The 17,824-nt window shown below is 35.2% G+C and overlaps 1 pseudogene; it reads left to right on the top strand.

Annotated features, from left to right (window-relative positions):
• Window positions 1–2,910: 2,910 nt before the first annotated feature.
• On the top strand, window positions 2,911–6,350 carry LOC126590782 (uncharacterized; annotated as a pseudogene).
• Window positions 6,351–17,824: the final 11,474 nt, after the last annotated feature.

Here is a 17,824-nt window from a genome sequence, read left to right as displayed (position 1 = left end):
CCTCACCTCAGAATCTGGCCACACCTATATCACACAGACCCTCTGATCTCTCTTTATCTCTCGACTTCTCATCTCTCAGACCCTGACTATGTGGAGAAGCCTTCCTTCACAGCACTGAGGCAGAGCTATGGCCACCGGCGCCGCTCACCTCTCTGATCTCTCTCCTTCGACTTCTTCATCCAGACCATGTTGCCCTGCACACCGATTATCCCCTAAATCAGTAAATTTTGAAATTAATTTAGGGTTTGTGAAATTTATATTAGGATTTGTGAAATCTAGATTAGGGTTTGTGAAATCTAGTCTTGATTAGGCATTGTTCTTGATTTTATTAAAAATTTGCATTGTTTTAGATTAGGCATTGTTCTTCATTTTATTAAAAGTTTTGGTTGATTTTTAGTTTAGATGTCTGAAGTAATTCAATTTCTGTATTGATTTTTAGTTTAGATGTACTCTCATCTTTAAAGTGTTAATCTTTGAAGTAATTCAATTATCTGCATAATTTGCAATTTTGCATAATGGAAAAGGAAAGTATTGGTGTATTTTTACTCTCATCTCTGAAGTAATTCAATTTCCATAATGGAAAAGGAAAGTGTTGGTTGATTTTTAGTTTAATCCATTAAATTTAGATTTTTTGGAAATGTACTCTCATCTTTGAAGTGTTAATCTTTGGCAAATTTTCACAACCTGCAGTTGCACCAAAATATACAGAACATTAACGTGTGTAAAATATTCCACCTGCAATATAATTTGTGAATTGATTATCTGTATTTGTTTTAGTATGAACTCTTTTCGTATGAATTATTTGTCAAGCTTTACAATTGGAACAAGGTGGAATTGCGCCCTTCTGGCCTTATAAATTGCGGTAACAAGTAACATCATATGGTACCTGTTCGTGTGGTCGTGTTTGGAAAAAAAAAATTGCATAGAACCTAGTAGTGATGTGAACTTGAATTAGATATTTAGGTCTTCGGAAAGTCTTGTATCCAACTGTGTTATAAACTTATAAATTCATACAATTCCTTGCGTTTTCTTCTCCTGCAGTCCTGCTACTTATCTTTCTCAATCTTGCTTTATTAATAGGATTTAGATAAAGCTTGCAGATTCATACCCCAACTCTGTAAAGAAAATTCAGCCCAATAGCCCAAAAACCCAAAACTATTTCGCGACTCCCGATTTGTCCCGAAATCCCAAAACTATTTCGGGATTCCTGAAAATTTGGTTTGGGATCGGTCTTGAAATTGGGAATCCTGAAAACTTCGATTTGGGAATCGGGATGGGGTTTTCGGTTCGGTATCCCATACCGAACCAACCCTAAATTAAACAATGACCCTAAAGTCTTTCTGATAAACAAAGACACTTGTTAGTGCTAACAAATGATTGAGGATCCTCTCTGGATCCTCTTTGTGAGGATCTCGGGGATCCTTCAATTGTATCTATTTATTGTACATCGTGCGGTCAAAAATTATTTTAAAATTTTTATTTAAAATTAAACACAAATAGTATCTGACGAAAACTGATTACACGATTTACGATGAACGGATATGATTAAAGAATTCAGAGATGATCCTCATTCCTACAAATAATGCTTATATTATTTCACACGTCTTTAGGACTATTACAAAAATATCCTTGTGACCCCAAAGTATGGTTTTGTCTTTCTAATAGTACAGATAAATAGATAAAAGTTACACATTATATGGGATAAACATTATGTGGATGGAGATATACAACTATGGGATAAACATATTAACACTCATGAATAATAATATAGATGTCGTATTGAAATGAAATTGTATGCTAATATTATATTAACATTATTTCTAAAAAGTCAATGCTCCTCATCCATAAACAATCACCGCGGTGGTTAGCTTTTCCATAAACAAAGACTCTCGTTATCTTCTCTATACATTTTCATTTACATCTCAAACTAGGGAACTTTATTTTATCCTTATCATTAAAACTCAAAGTTTTCAAGCCCTTTTCATTAGTTTTCCTCTCAAACTATGATTACCATTTTTTCTTTTTCTCGTTTTTATTCTTGTCGAGTTTGTACAGATTATAGCATGCCTTTGAGTTATTCAAGTTAGCTCCTTAATTGTCACAAAATAATATGTCAAACGCATTTTTCACTAGTTGTATATGAAAAACAATAAACTGTTTTGCAAAATATTACCATTATATTTCCAGATTTGTTATATTTTTTTCATTTATAACTCAAAATCTGATTTTTTTTTTTTTCTTTTTTTTTCTTTTTCTCTTGTTTAGTCACTACAGAATATGGCATGCCTTTGAGTTTAGCATCAGCTTGTTCAAGTTAGATCCTTAATTGCTTCACTTGAATTGGCTAATAACTAGATTCTTTTTTTTTTTTTTGTCAAAATAATTAGATTCAAGTTCATTTAAACGACACATATTAGATGCTCACATAAATGGAAGCTTACATTTCCACATTTGTTGTATATTTTCATATAGAACTCCAAATTTGATTACCTTTTTTCCTTTTTTATCTTTTTTTTCTTGTTGAGTTTCTACAGATAGTGGCATGTATCCGTAAAGAAAGCTAGCTTTACCAAAAGTATATATATAAGAGGCAAATTGCAATTTCAAAACATGTTGATATCCAAGTACAAAATTATAGTTTCACCAAAATAATGGAGGATGCAAAGTCTGGCCCCACAAACCAAATTAAGGTAACTAGGACGAAAATAATGGTGTGACAATTACGCTAAAAAGCTTCTCAACTATCGCTAATGTGTAATGAGTCAACGCTCCTTATCAATTTAAAAAGAAAGACCAGTGGTGCTGAGTCTTTCCAATAAAAAAAAGACTCTTGTTAGTGCTAACAAATAATGCTTATATATTTCACAAGTCTTTAGACCTAGTCTTGAACAAAATAAATAAAGACCCACTCTTTGCTAATGCGATCCAAGTGTAGACGTTAATTAATAAATCAAAACTGAATCGCTCTCAGATTTCTTTAAATACAGGTCATGTCTCTCCTCATTTTCCACTAATCATCTCCCAGTGACGAGAAAAGAAGAAGAAAAAAGAAAGAAAAATCGCAATGGGAAACGTACGTCAATCAACTCAGCCACATCTATAACCTTGAGATCTGTCTTTAATTTCTTTGCGCTTGTGTGAGTTGTTTGTGATATGATTAATAATGCAGGGTAATCAGAACCAGAAGGAGGACCCGAACAGGTTGCGTGTGGAGTTCCCAAACGGCGCAATTGCCTCAGGCACCCCTACCATGCTTGGCAGACTCATTAATCGTGTTGCAGGTATTTTCATTGAACTTAACAACCTAAATTACCTCTTTTCTATTTGTTAGAGTATAAGTCTAGCTAGGAGTATTTTGGCCAAATGTTTGAATTTAAATTGGTTTAGAGAAGACGATTACTTGTCCGAATATATACGAAATTCAACGTAGTGTATAAATTAGTTTTTACCACTTATAATTTGATAACTAGACTATATTGGGATTATAATAGGAGATCAATCATATGGATTAATGAAGTGGATCCGGAGAGGATCCTCCTCCCCCAAATTGGACAGAGATATATTTAGAGGTGTGATATCTATACATCCCATTTTACTTCTCACACACCTTTTTAAATTTCGGCCGTCGGATCAGATGAATTGAAGAATATCAACGGACATAAATTATCAAGGGGTGTGTGAGAAGTAAAATGGGATGTGTGGATAGTACATCCCTATATTTAATATTTGAATATTCTCCTCTGAAGAATAAACAATGACCCGGATTAGAAATCAAACCAAATAAAACGAAACTACAAGGAATTGTCCATACATGATTTGTTTGTCTGCATTTTATAGGTTGAATGTTTGATATAAATAATGCTATGCTATGAAAATGTTGGAATATTATAAGTTTGTAACTCAAAAGGTCATTGGTTTCTGCGTTTAAATGCTCGATCTTCGACCATTTTATATCGACATATTATTTTATTGTATAAGGATAATTTGCACTAATTCATTTTAACTACGGAAAGGGGGATTCTTAATTTCTTCAAGTCACTTGTTTCATATCGACATATTATCAGTGACAACAACTGAGAGCACTGAACTATTATCGGGATGCCCAAATCCAATTTTGGGGATGACAATAGCGGGAAGAGAGAGGCCCTCATCAGAAATTCTACACTAAGTAGCTTGAAGAAATTAGGAATATCGTCGTGTTTAAATTTAATTTCTTGAAGAGACTTTTGTAACAAAAAGGTAAAAACCAAAAGTGTAAACGAAATGGTTATCAAATGATTTCATAGCTGTTGAATTTTACCGACTTTGTTTGTCCCCTCATGTTTTGAAGAGACTAGCCCAAAGGAGGTAGGAAAAACAGGCTCCTCCGCCAGCAAAGGATTGTGGACTTCTATACCGAGCACCTCAGGTGGTTCGACCAAAATAAAAACCACTTCATCAGGTTATTCTACTACTTCTTCCTATGCAATACTTTCTAGGCTTCGAAATAGTCTGTTGTATCATGTAAGTATATATACACACACATCGATACACTTACACAAGGGTTACGTGATTTGTACTAAGTCATACAATGAATCAACTATAATAATTAATTTGATATCCAATTCGTCTTTCAAGGGAGTCGAATTTAAAAAACACCGCTTACAAGTACAAGATAATATCACTAGAACATCAACGTAGTGGTAAGTGACAATTCTTGCTTTTTATGAATTAATTGTGACTTATATAATTAGTGGCAACAGCAGCAACGAGCAAAGAAAACACAGACGGGATGGTTAACCAGATTCAAAAGGGAGCAATTAATATGGCGCAAAATGTTCAGAAGGGAGCTGTTGAGATGGCGCAAAATGCTCCAAAGAAAGCTGTTGAGATGGCACAAAATGCTCCAAAAAAAGCTTCTGAACTAAATGAAAAATTTCGAAGGTAGTTCTTTCCAAAACCATGGGAGAAACCTGAATATCAGGCATTGTACTTCGCTAGACAATGTAAGTGAGCACTACACTCTTTAGTGCCCCATTTTTTGGATAACTACATATATAGGTTAGCAGGGGGACACACAATTTTTTTTACATACATTTTGACACCTTCTTGTGATTTATGTATCATAAATCTTTTTAATGATTGGAACAATTTATATTTCAATCTATTATTCATAGATCTTTTTTTTTTTTAAATAGACAAATCCATAACCATTAAAACATTCATTTGTAGGGAAAAAAATGAATGAATACGATTCTGTAAAGATAGATGATTAATCCAGCAATCATATAATTCCATATTTGAGTAATTTTTTCTAAAGATATATTCGATGAAAGATCTAAAAGATAGACGGTTGGATCGTTGAAATACATTATGGAGTGAGCCTTATGAAAGTATGTCAAAATTTATGTGTCTCCAGATCCTGACCCTATGCATACAATATATATATATATATTTGTCTGTGAAAATGCAACAGTTACTACAGATAAAAAAAAAAACAAGAACTTCAAATATATCTAGAAAAAAGTCTACAACACCTCTTCTGTTAAGTTATGGTGTGGAATTTATATTAGAGTAAATTTGTATATATTAATCTTTATAAATTAACTGTTATTATATTTTTATAACGACTTGGAACATGCTCTAATTGATAGCCATTCTTCTTCAATATACTGTTTTTGGGAATGAAATTCTCCCCCTCTCCTTAATAAAATTTAAATTAGTAATGTTTGTTTGTAAAATCTTAACACCAGATACTCATAACTTAGTAAGTTGGAAATTCTTACCACAGCCACAGTATAGGTAGGGTTCAATACAAACGCAGTATATCTAGAAATATAATTACTCATTTTATTTCACTTTTTATTTTTTTGTTATATCAATTTTAGTTACGGAAGATAATATGTTGTCTATACGATGCAGTTTTTAGTATTTTAAATTGTTTATTTATTGGATGAATATGTTTACTGGTTGTTGTAGATGTCCCGAAGAAAGATGCCCCACGTATTGATCCTGAAGTCTTCATCGGAAAAAAAAAATGATGAAATTAAAGAAGGCAAACCTTGCTTGCGGTCGTGCCATGGAAGTTAAACAAAGAAAGATACCATGGATTCACAAAATCAATTTATAGCTTATTTGTAGGCAAGACTGTATAATTTATTTTGGTGAGAAAACATAAAATAAAGAGGGGGATGCAAAGATTTTCCAAGAGTTCATTCATCCTAGTACTACTTTAGTCTAAACTCGTTTATTTTCAAAATCTGATGGGATCTAGTGCTTATGAGTTGGTATGATCTCATCCATCAAAACTTTGTATTTGATTCGTTTCAAGTATGAACATTTTAAAAGATAATATTTATGTCCTGACAAGTATGGAGCCAATATTTTTATCACCAATAACATTATTCGCATGTTGTTACTTTAAATATCTAACAAGATACTTTGACTATTTAATTTAGAAACTCAAAATACACTACCACTTCATTTGGTGCTCAAGCTGCATGGGCAAAATGTGGGGACGTTTCAAGTTGTTCTTACTAGTAATTAAACTCTTAGAACTCAGCAGAGGCCATGGCGATGAAGGAAGGGAGGAGGAGGGGGGGGGGGGGGGGGGTGTTGGGCCTGGCCAAAGACTAGGGGATTCCAAAATTTGGTTGTTGGGCTTGATTTGCTTCAGGTTGTAGGAGCACAGAAAGATCTATGGTTAATTTATCTCTGATTGGCAAGTTATAAAGGACACAAAGCACTGTTCTCTCACTAAAGTTACTGTACCCATATTCGTCATCAAGCCAACAGTGTTGCGCATCGTCTCGCTAGATGTGGCCTTGGTTCTAGTACTTTTTGTAAATGGTTGGGGTCCCTTCCCAATCTGATTTTGGATGCCCTCTTGGGTGATCGTTGCTATCTGTAATATGGTTTCTGTTTGACCTTGTTTTGTCGTCTTTATTAATGAAAATACTATCGATTCCTTTCAACAACAAAAAAAAACCTAATTTTTAGAGTGAAATAAAAACTTTGAAACTAACTATATTGACTAGTCAAACGTATTAGTCAACTGAGTACAGATTGTTAGGTGCTGACAAGCATATAAACCAAGCAAACTTATAATGCTAAAATAACGCAGTGTGATCTTCAGTTATGTTTTAACCTTAATTCTTGAGTTATGTTTACTTGGTTAACAAAATGTCAATACTAGCAAACCCTACAATGTTTACCATTAACAATGGTTATTTGGTCATAAAGGATGTTTTGTAAAGTATTGAACACAAGAAAGGTTTTGGCCGGAAAAAATCCACATCTGGGTTAAAAAACCGGGAAGTCTGTAAACAAAGTTTTTACAAAGACCACACAAGCTCAATTCCTAAAGCTCAGTCTACGGAGCAGCTTTACCTTTGTATATCCTTGTCTTATTCAAGATGAACTCATTTGGTCTTCAAGAGATGACAGCTCCTCTTGAGCTCTTCATCTTGTGGCACCGAGATCAACACGATCAATAATATGATGTTATGATATGCTTATGAAATGAGAACTCAAACGACCAGTTAGGTTCTCCAGTCAAACAATTGAAGAAGAACCTAACATGAATTCAAAAAATTGGTTTATGAAGGATATGAAACTTAAGGTATAGACCAACAACTTAATTATGTAAAACCATGAAAACAATGCAACCCTAATATGCAGTGACTGGGTGTTTGTGCATGAGATGGTTTTGTCGCTAAGGTTTCGGTTTGGAAGCTTAAGAGGTAGCTCTAGGCTAAAAGCACTCCTTCTCTTGAAATGTGAATAACCTAGCCAAGAGACAAATGAACCCTTAGAACCTCTTTTAATGGGATAGCTGAATGTTTCAAACAAGATGAACAAGGAGACACGTGTCCAAAGAAACTTTTTCAAATCAAGGGTGAGAAATCCACGTACGGAAAAATGTGTCAGATGGCTCATGTGGACTATCTTAATTTGCATGCCTAAACAGCTGGACAGTAGAATGAATTTCTGACTAGACAAGTACACTAAACAAAAGAAATCTGAAAAAAAAAAAAAAAAAAAAAAAAGCTTGATATGCATATGCACATGCATGAATCAAACCTTTTCTAATGATGATGGCCGGATGGCCAGTTCTTTAACAAGTTCAATCCCAATAGTAATCTCAGATCAACATTGTACCCTAACTTTAAATTATGAGCATGTATGATAGTATTTACAAATTTTGACAAGGGAAGCCAAACATTAAACTAGTACTTAACAGGAATTGCTATTAGCACTCCAAAAATCTCATTTTACAATCCTCATAACTGTATTGTACTTACTAATTATAAAAAATTTGGAGTGTAAAACGAGATTTTTGAAGTGCCAATAACAATTCCCTTTTAATGAGAAAACCCATAGTCTTTATGGGTCGATGTTTGAGATTTGGGGTTTAAGAAACTTTTTTTTTTTTTATTTTGCTTGGGTTTATAAACCCTAAACTATGGATTATGAAGAGTTCATTGATAAATTGTTGATAGATGAAGATTTTGGATGTAAAGCTCCCTAAGTATTATGGATTTTCTATGGTGCTCCGTACTCCGGATCTTCTAACACTTAGATCTTTGGTTAAAAATAAAAATAAAATAAAATAAAAATAAAAAATAACAGTCACCAGTCGAGCTATGCCCTCTTCTCTCCCCCAAAAAGCACTAAAGCTTTGAAACCCTTCTTCTCGTCGGCTCCTTACTCCGGCTTGGGGTCGGCGCCAGCTCTGTGCCCATACTCCTCCCCCTCCTCCTTTCTTCTACCCTCTGATTCTTTTCTTTCTCCCCTTCTTTCCCTGTTGTTCACCCTCCTTTATGTAACACCCTGAAAATTTTAAATACATGAATTACATATTCATCATTAGGAGTGGAAAGAATCAAGAATTTATATTAATTTATTGAGTTTAATCTTAAATTAAACTTGTTATGAAGTTTGGAATTTGGGAATTAATTATTTAAAATCCGTAGACCTTTTGAGGTCACAATTTATATCTTTGAATAGAGCCCGATCTCACAAACGCGTAGGCGCAAACCATTCATGAAACGGAGTTATAACAAAAGCGTTATTAACGTTTAAAATCAGGGCTATTTTGGTAATTTTATTTCTATTTAGAAGGCTCCAGAAATTTGGAGCCATAAGTTGTGCCACGTGTATGGCTGTGATTGAAGAGAAAAATAAATGATGGATGGTTGTGATTAAAAGAAAAGAATAGAAATAAGGAAAAGGAGGAAGGAATTGGAGGAGGGTGACCAATGGGAATAGAGAACCGGGAGGAGAAAGGAGAGAAAAGAGAACTAGAGGATCGGGACCCGGGTCTTGGTGACCCGACCCGATCGGCGCCAATACATAATTTCCGACGGGTTTTCACCCCTTTTTCCAGTGAATTACATCAAACAACCACATGGAAACCCCTCCGCGACCTTCCCTCTTCCTATTACATCTCAAAAATATAGGGATTTGGACTTTAAATCGGGAGAAACCGCACGGTGCGGTGCGGTGCGGCAGGTGTGTGTTCGAATCAACTAAATCTGAAGCAAACTACATTCATCTCCACCACAATTAGACCCCCCTTGAGGTCCCAAACAATGGTAGGGGCGGCGGAGCACCAAAGGTGACGTTTGAGGCCACCCATTTATAAGGTTTCTGACAAGTTCGAGGCAAATTGAAGCCTTTTCAGACTAAATTGGACTTGGTCGCAGGTATAAAGTTTGCTTTACTATTTGAGATCTTCATTTCTGTAATTTTTGGAAATTTTTAGGAATAGTTGAATTTCCGGCGAACGTGGGCGGCGGATCGCCACCCGCGGCAGCGCACGGCTAGGGAGCTGATATTGTGTTTTTATGCGAATTTCGTTATTCTAATTATGCTTTTGAGACCTAACTGATGTGGTTTGAATATTAATACAATTGTGGTATATGTTGGATTAAATGAATATATTCGAATTTGGTTTAAATTTTGGAAATGTGAATTACAAATGGCTTGATCCCTGTTTAGGGTACTTAGGCAGTCTAATGAGTTGTTAGATATAGCCATACAACAAGTGAGATTAAATAATTGAGAATTAATATTTAGATGGAACTTTGATCTAAGAGAAGGAAAATGTTCTAAATTGGAAGTGAAATTGTATGTTTTGGTAAATGATTAATGGTTCTGGATTACATGGGATGAAGGAAATTATTTGGAGAATGATAACTAATGATAGTGAATTCAAATGTTAATTTATAGATATGCTTTGACATTTAAGAAAATATGGATAGATTGTAAGAATTCTAATTATTGACTTAGAGGAATGTGATTAATGGAAATAAATTAACTATGATGGTAAGTTGGGCCTACTATAATTAACTCCCAAAAACATATATTTCGGGGGCGGGGTGTTACAAATGGTATCAGAGCAAATGATCTTACTCTCCAATATGCAATATTCATGAATTCCTATTGGTGTGGATTATGTTATGCATGGTGGTTGCATTAATTCACAATTTTTGTGATTAAAGTGACATTCATGTCATATATATATATATGTGTGTGTGTGTGTGTGTGTGTGTTACATATATCAATTGTATTATGATTGTGGTGCAATTTCCTTGGTAATTATGAAAGTTTTGTTAATGGGAATTGTGATTTGCGTTTATAATGCGTTATTTCTAAGTTCTTTGAGTAATGAGAAAGTTACATGAAATATATATATATATATATATATATATATATATATATATATATACAGAGAGCTTAAGGGGAGGGATCCCCATTTTTTGAAAAAAATGGGGATTAGGTGTGGGACCCACTTCACATCTAATTTAAACGATCCGAACAGTCTATTTTGTTAGTCTCGATTCATAGATCATCCTTGCAAAATATTAGCTAAATTGGAAATGTTTAAGACATTTAATTGGGTTCAAGGAAATGAACGAATACTTTGTTATATAAGAAAATATGAAATTTGATATTGATAATTAAATAGGCAAATGGTTTCGGATTGAATTGAATTTTTACAAGGATGATTTATGAATCGAGACTAACAAAATAGACGGTTCGGATCGTTAAAATTTGATGTGAAGTGGGCCCCACACCTAATCCCCATTTTTTTAAAAAAATGGGGATCCCTCCCCTTAAGCTCTCTCTCTCTCTCTCTCTCTCTCTCTCTCTCTCTCTCTCTCTCTATATATATATATATATATATATATATATTGAGAATCATCATGAAGTGAAGTGAATTGGATTGACTTTATGTTATGTATTATGAAAGAAAAAAAATTTGAACGTTAAAATGATGGTGGAATGGTGACAAGTAGAAGGAAGAATTATATTATACCTGTGCCAGTGAGAAATATTGATTTGGGTAGAAAATGTCGTGGATGTGAATTTCAGCAAAAAAGGCCCGTGGAAAGGGAGGATGTGTTATATGGGCAAAAAGAGCCCGAGGATGTGTGATTTGGGCAAAAAGACCGGTGGATGTATGAATTGGGCGAAAAATGCCCGTGGATGTGGATTTGGGCGAAATGACCCATGGAATGTAGAAAGTGGTTAAATGGGCACAAAGTGTGACAACCCGTCCCAAATTTTACATTTTTATTAATTTTAAAAGCATGAATTTACGAAAATGCCCTAGAGGTAAGGACTTTGACTTTCGTTGACCATCGGTTAGAGAGGCGTATGACTTATTCTTTTAGCTCGTAGTACTCGTTGGTACGAACGCATAGGTGAAAGCCGTTTGCGAGTCCAAATTATAACGGTATAGTTACGGACATTTGATTTTGGTTATTCAAAGTTTAGTTATAAATTATTTGAATTCCCACCTTGTGGGATGAGGACCAATTAGATTAGAGTACAAGGGACCAATCAAATAAAAGGGATCTAAGGACCAAACAACAAATGAGAAATGAGGGAAGAAGAAGAAGAAAAAAATAATAATAAAAAAATGAGGGAAGCTCAGCTTCCCGTCGACCCACACAACCCAATTTGACCTTCCATTTTCCAAGGCCGATTCCGACCAACTCCGGTGGAGTTTTTCGATGCCATCACCTCCACCTTGAAGCTCTCATTCCCTTCTACAAAACGCAACCAAGAACCACCTTTATTAACCACCATATGTGGCGGGGCAAAGCCTCGAAATCCGACGCGTCAAAAATGTGCTCCAACCACCATTTTCATTTTTCCGGCGAATCGGCAAAGCAATGGCCAATGCCACCACTTGGGCTTTGTAGCCCATCATCCCAGAAGAAAATCCCAACCAATCTTGACCTTGTTGGACCACCATAGATGACGAATCGACGCCGGGAAGCTTTAGGCACCCGCCGGCTTTGTGGGAAAATTTGACCACCTTCTGTCCACTTTTGGACTTTGTGGCAGGTATGAAAGTTGTTCCTCTCTTTGAGATCTTCATTCTTGTAAAATTTGGTAATTTTTAGAAATAGTTGAATTTTCCAGCAAGTCGAGGCGGCGCGTGGGCCGAGGTACCCCTTGACATTCCTAAGTTAAATTTGATACTCAAATTCCATATGTGAAGTCCAATTGATGAAATTTCAGTCAATTGAACCTAGTTTCATTAAGGTCCACCACTTGAAGATTATAGCAACTGACGATCTAACCATTAGATTGTCACCAAACTTTATTTCATTATAGTACGTAATATTTGAGAACCATAGAAACTTACAGATCGGGAATCCGACGTACGGATCTTCCCGAATTGGATTTGTAAGTTCATAAAATAAAATGTTGACCACTACTTGGTTTTGGAAATTGGCGGAGATCCGACCGTTGGATCATAATGAAACCTTAGGACGTTGTTATAGAAACATAATGTTGATCATTGGAAGTAACGAATCGGAAATCCGTGATGCAGATCTTCTGAATTGAATTACGTAGGGATGTTTTATGTAAATTATGTATTCTATCGGTAAGAACTCTGAGATGTGATTTGATAATTGTTCTAGGCGACGATGGTTTGTGATGTCTTGATATGCGTGCTAGGAAGTCGTAGCGCAGACCTCAAGTGAGTGGGTCTTTTCCTTTCTATCGTATATATACATATATATAGATATAGGATTGATAATTCCACAAACGGTTATAAATTGATTATTGCATATAATTACTGTGAATGCTTTGAAGTACTAATGTGAACTACGAATGGCTTGATCCCTGTTTAGGGTACGTAAGACGTTAGATGCAGCCATACCATAAATGAGACCAAATAATTGAGACAATAGCCTTGTTTGGGAAATTGTGAAATGTGAGGGACATTGGTGGAAAATGTGAGATTTAAGCTTATGATTTAGTGATGGGATGTTGGTCATAAATCATTGTGTGAAGGATCGAGAAATTGAAGTAAAGAATCGTAAGTATTGATAGTTAAATTAGTGTTTAGTTGAGCTTGTCACCAATAATTATTTCCGAAAATAAATAGTTCGGGAGTAGGGCGTTACAGCTTATGCATTTTATACCATATTATATATATATATATATGTATGTATGTATGTATATAATTGAAAATGATATGACATGGTTGAGTATTAGATTGCATCATGGTTATGTATATTACCTGCTCGTAATTTTTTTGAACGATTTGAAGTGCAAAGGTGAACACAGGACACCCAGGTAAGTTCAGGTGAGTTTATGGCATTAGTTGAAATGATGGAGTTATGGCATGACTACATGTACGTTTTAGGCAAATCTGACCTTGTTGTACAGGTTGCAATGATAGGCCACTCCAACACTGGCGTACAAGTTGCTCATGAGTCGTACATGTTATAATAGATGCAATTAGAGCTCATAAACCTGCACCCCGATGTTAGTGCTCCGGCCCATGGCCAGGGCCTAGCCTTCACCTGATCGTTCACCTCCCGCACCACAGGCTCACCTTGGATTCAAGGTAGGTGCCAGCATATCGTACATACCACATTAGGTGGTTCCGACTCATAGGTGACTTGCGATACTTTGCACAGCCTTCACATGATTGTAGCACTTGAACGTAATTATTTACACCCAGCCTATCATACACACCACTAGAGGTGGTTCTGACTCGTGTGCAGGGATATATGATGAGCTATAGGTTCAGTCGTACAGGTCATTATAGGTGACTCCGACTTATGAGTTAGCATTGTTTGATGAGATATGGATAAGTCATACAAGTCACTACAGGTGACTTCGACTTATGAGCTAGCATTGTTTGATGAGATATGGATAAGTCGTACAGGTCACTATAGGTGACTTCGACTTATGAGCTAATGACTCCGACTTATGAGCTAGCATTGATTGATGAGATATGGATAAGTCGTACAGGTCACTATAGGTGACTCCAACTTATGAACTAGCATTGATTGATGAGATATGGATAAGTCGTACAGGTCACTATAGGTGACTTCGATTTATGTGCTAATATAGATTATTGAGCACATGATTATTTATATTATTGATGAGTTGTTATGTCTTGGTATATTTATGGAATTACTGTTGATATATTTTTTATTTCACATTGATACGTGATATGATTTTCTGTAAACTATACAGGTGATGCATCGAGCGGTTATATCGTTTTAGAAGGCTTCTATTAAAAATTTTACTTCTAGGGCTACTCACCCTTGTCTTATTTTCAACCTCTAGGTTTTATTAGATAAGCTTTCTTATCGTCAAGGATTCATGGCAAATCTTAGTATCTGAGATTTTTTGCGAGGGTATGATTCTTAATCCACTCTACTGTACTTACTTATGCTTTAATGTCACGTGTGAAGTGGGTTCATTCCGCTCACCAGCACACTCTGGTTTTTAGGCACTCTTAGGTTTAAATTTATTCACATTTTTCCACATCATCATACTTTATGGCTTCGTCACCTTCCAGGCGTCAGTCAGCACAGCTTGATTCGAAGTCCTAGTGGACATCGCGGGTCGTGGTGTGTCACAAAGACCCAATGTTTCCTGAAGAAAAGCTCCTTATGTGGGCTGTGAGAATGAATTAAGCTCCTTTGTGTGGGCTGCGTGAACGGAGGAATAGTAGAAGAAAAAAAGGTGTATTGGCCAGGTATATTACAATCTTTTCCAGACTCATAGTCACTGATTGGGGTAAAAAGAAATGGTGGTGGAATCATTGTTTTGACAATGATAAGTATGGTTAGGAATTTTAAAATCTTATGGCCAACACTAATTATGGTTGGAAATTTTAAATATTTATGGATGATGTGGTAATTTACTGAATGGGAATGAAATTATAAACAGTGGTTGTGGTTTGCCCATTATATTTAGAATGGTGGGTAGACATGAATGAAATTATGAAATGAAATTTTGAGTTCGTTTAATAGATATGATTTCCCAGTTGAGTGTTTTTTTTCGTTGGATGAAAATAATTGACTAGAAAAGTTTTTAATATAAATTGTTGGTTTAGTTTGCCATTAACGAATTATGGGTGAAATTTTGATATTTTGTTAGCTACGATAGTCATGACTTGGAATTTGACATTTGATTTTGTCAATGTGAGAGAAAACAATTGGACCACTATTAGTTTAAAAGAAGAATATTGGCTATAATCAATATGATTGTGCCTATATGTGCATTGTTTGAATTTTGTTAGAGAAATATTTCGTATTATCTGCACATATGGTTAATATTAAAACGCATGCCATGTGTGTGTGATTATGGATGCCTTAAGTTCAAATACAATAGATGAACATATTCTCAAGTTCAACCAATATCATTGATTGATCGATGCATGTTTAATTTCAAGCTTTGGTTTCTTTATAATTAGGGCGTTTAGTTGTCCTTGAATAGCTTTTGGAGCTCTCTGTCTAGTTCATGCTCTCGTGTGGGTGGCCCTCCTAGAAAGAGTTCAAGAACAAATATATATTTGGTTCCCATGCCATTTATAAAACAACGGGAAGGAAAAGAAAGAAAAGAAAAGATAAGGTTTTAAATTTTGCCTTGAGTAATTAAGTAAATTGTGGAAACAAAGGAAATCAAGAAATGAGATTTTGATTTCATTCCATGGTAACAAAAAATTTCGGATCTTTATTCTATTATAGTGACAATGATTTTTGTTGGAATTTTTGCTAATGTCACCTTTAGTGGTTTGGTTTGACATTGTGATAATTCCTTAGCCACTGATGATTATAGCTAGATTTGATGGGGAAGTTTGTAATTATAATTTCGATTGGTTTGGTTACCACAGTTATAAATTTTCATTGTTGAATTGGTTGTTGCGAACCAAATTGATGACGAGCACTTATTCTCGTGGCCCTGCAATAAATAAGGTTTAGTTTTGTGGCCAATAAAGTTTAGCATATTTAAATTTTCTCTTTTAATTGATGAAATATGAAAGGTATTCTAAAAGTGCAAGTCACACATTTATTATATTTGTGGCTGCACTTTGAAGTAAAATTAAGAAGAAAAACAATTGAAAGAAAGATTTAAAAGGGTTCAAATTTTTACTATGGCCAATTTAGTTAATTGCGGAAATGAAAGGAACCATAGAAGGAGAATTTATGTGAGTGGTGTTGCGAATTTGGTTTTAATCTTCCTTCCATTAACCAGTGAGTGTGATTGAAAATTTCCAATGAATTTGGTTGAAATTTTTGATATTCGGTTTGTCAATTATAAAGTTTTGGCTTGAAATTTTGAGATTCTACTAGGTACTAATGGATGACTTAAAATTTTGATATTTAATTGACCGAAGATGGTTATGGCTGGAATTTATAATAATCATGGTTATTATGCTATTATATATCTAGCCAATGGTTGATGTGGTTTGATGTTTTGGTATATTTAGCCAACGAGAATTATGGTTTAAGGTTGATATTTATTTTGCCAATGAATGTGGCTGGGAATCTATGGGTGAGAATCTCAATTATTATTCGTTGGATGCTTATTTTGGAGCCTAAATAAAATCGTAGACTGAGATTATGATATCATTCACCATTAAAGGAATGGTGGAAATAATTCTAATTCCTTTTCATTATTCGATGGTTAAAATCTCGGGGACAAGATTTATTTTAACGGGGGGTGAATGTAACACCCTAAAATTTTTAAATACATGAATTACATATTCATCATCAGGAATATGTGGAAAGAATCGAGAATTTATATTAATTTATTGAGTTTAGTCTTAAATTAAACTAGTTATGAAGTTTGGAATTTGGGAATTAATTATTTAAAATCCGTAGACCTTTTGAGGTCACAATTTATATCTTTGAATAGAGCCCGATCTTACGAACGCGTAGGCGAAAACCGTTCATGAAACGGAGTTATAATGAAAGAGTTATTAACGTTTACAATCAAGGCTATTTTGGTAATTTTATTTCTATTTAGAAGGCTCCAGAAATCTAGAGCCATAAGTTGTGCCATGTGTATGGCTGTGATTGAAGAGAAAAATAAATGATGGATGGTTGTGATTAAAAGAAAAGAATAGAAATGAGGAAAAGGAGGAAGGAATTGGAGGAGGGTGACCAATGGGGAGAGAGAACAGGGAGGAGAAATAAGAGAAAAGAGAAACGGAGGATCGGGACCTGGGTCTTGGTGACCCTACCCGATCGGCACCCATACATAATTTCTGACGGGTTTTCACCCCTTTTTTCCAGTGAATTACATCAAACAACCACATGGAAACCCCTCCATGACCTTCCCTCTTCCTATCACATCCCAAAAATATAGGGATTTGGACTTTAAATCGGGAGAAACCACACGGTGGGGTACAAGCGGGTGTGTGTTTGAATCAACTAAATCTAAAGCAAACTACATTCATCTCCACCACCATTAGACTCCCCTTGAGGTCTAGAACAAAGCCCAAACAATGGCAAGGGCGGCGGAGCACCGGAGGTGACGTTTGAGGCCACCCATTTATAGGGTTTCCAGT

This window comes from Malus sylvestris, chromosome 11, assembly GCF_916048215.2.
Source record: "Malus sylvestris chromosome 11, drMalSylv7.2, whole genome shotgun sequence".
NCBI lineage: Eukaryota > Viridiplantae > Streptophyta > Magnoliopsida > Rosales > Rosaceae > Malus > Malus sylvestris.
The sequence above is the reverse complement of the archived record's forward strand: the minus strand, read 5'-3'. Positions and strand labels throughout refer to the sequence as shown.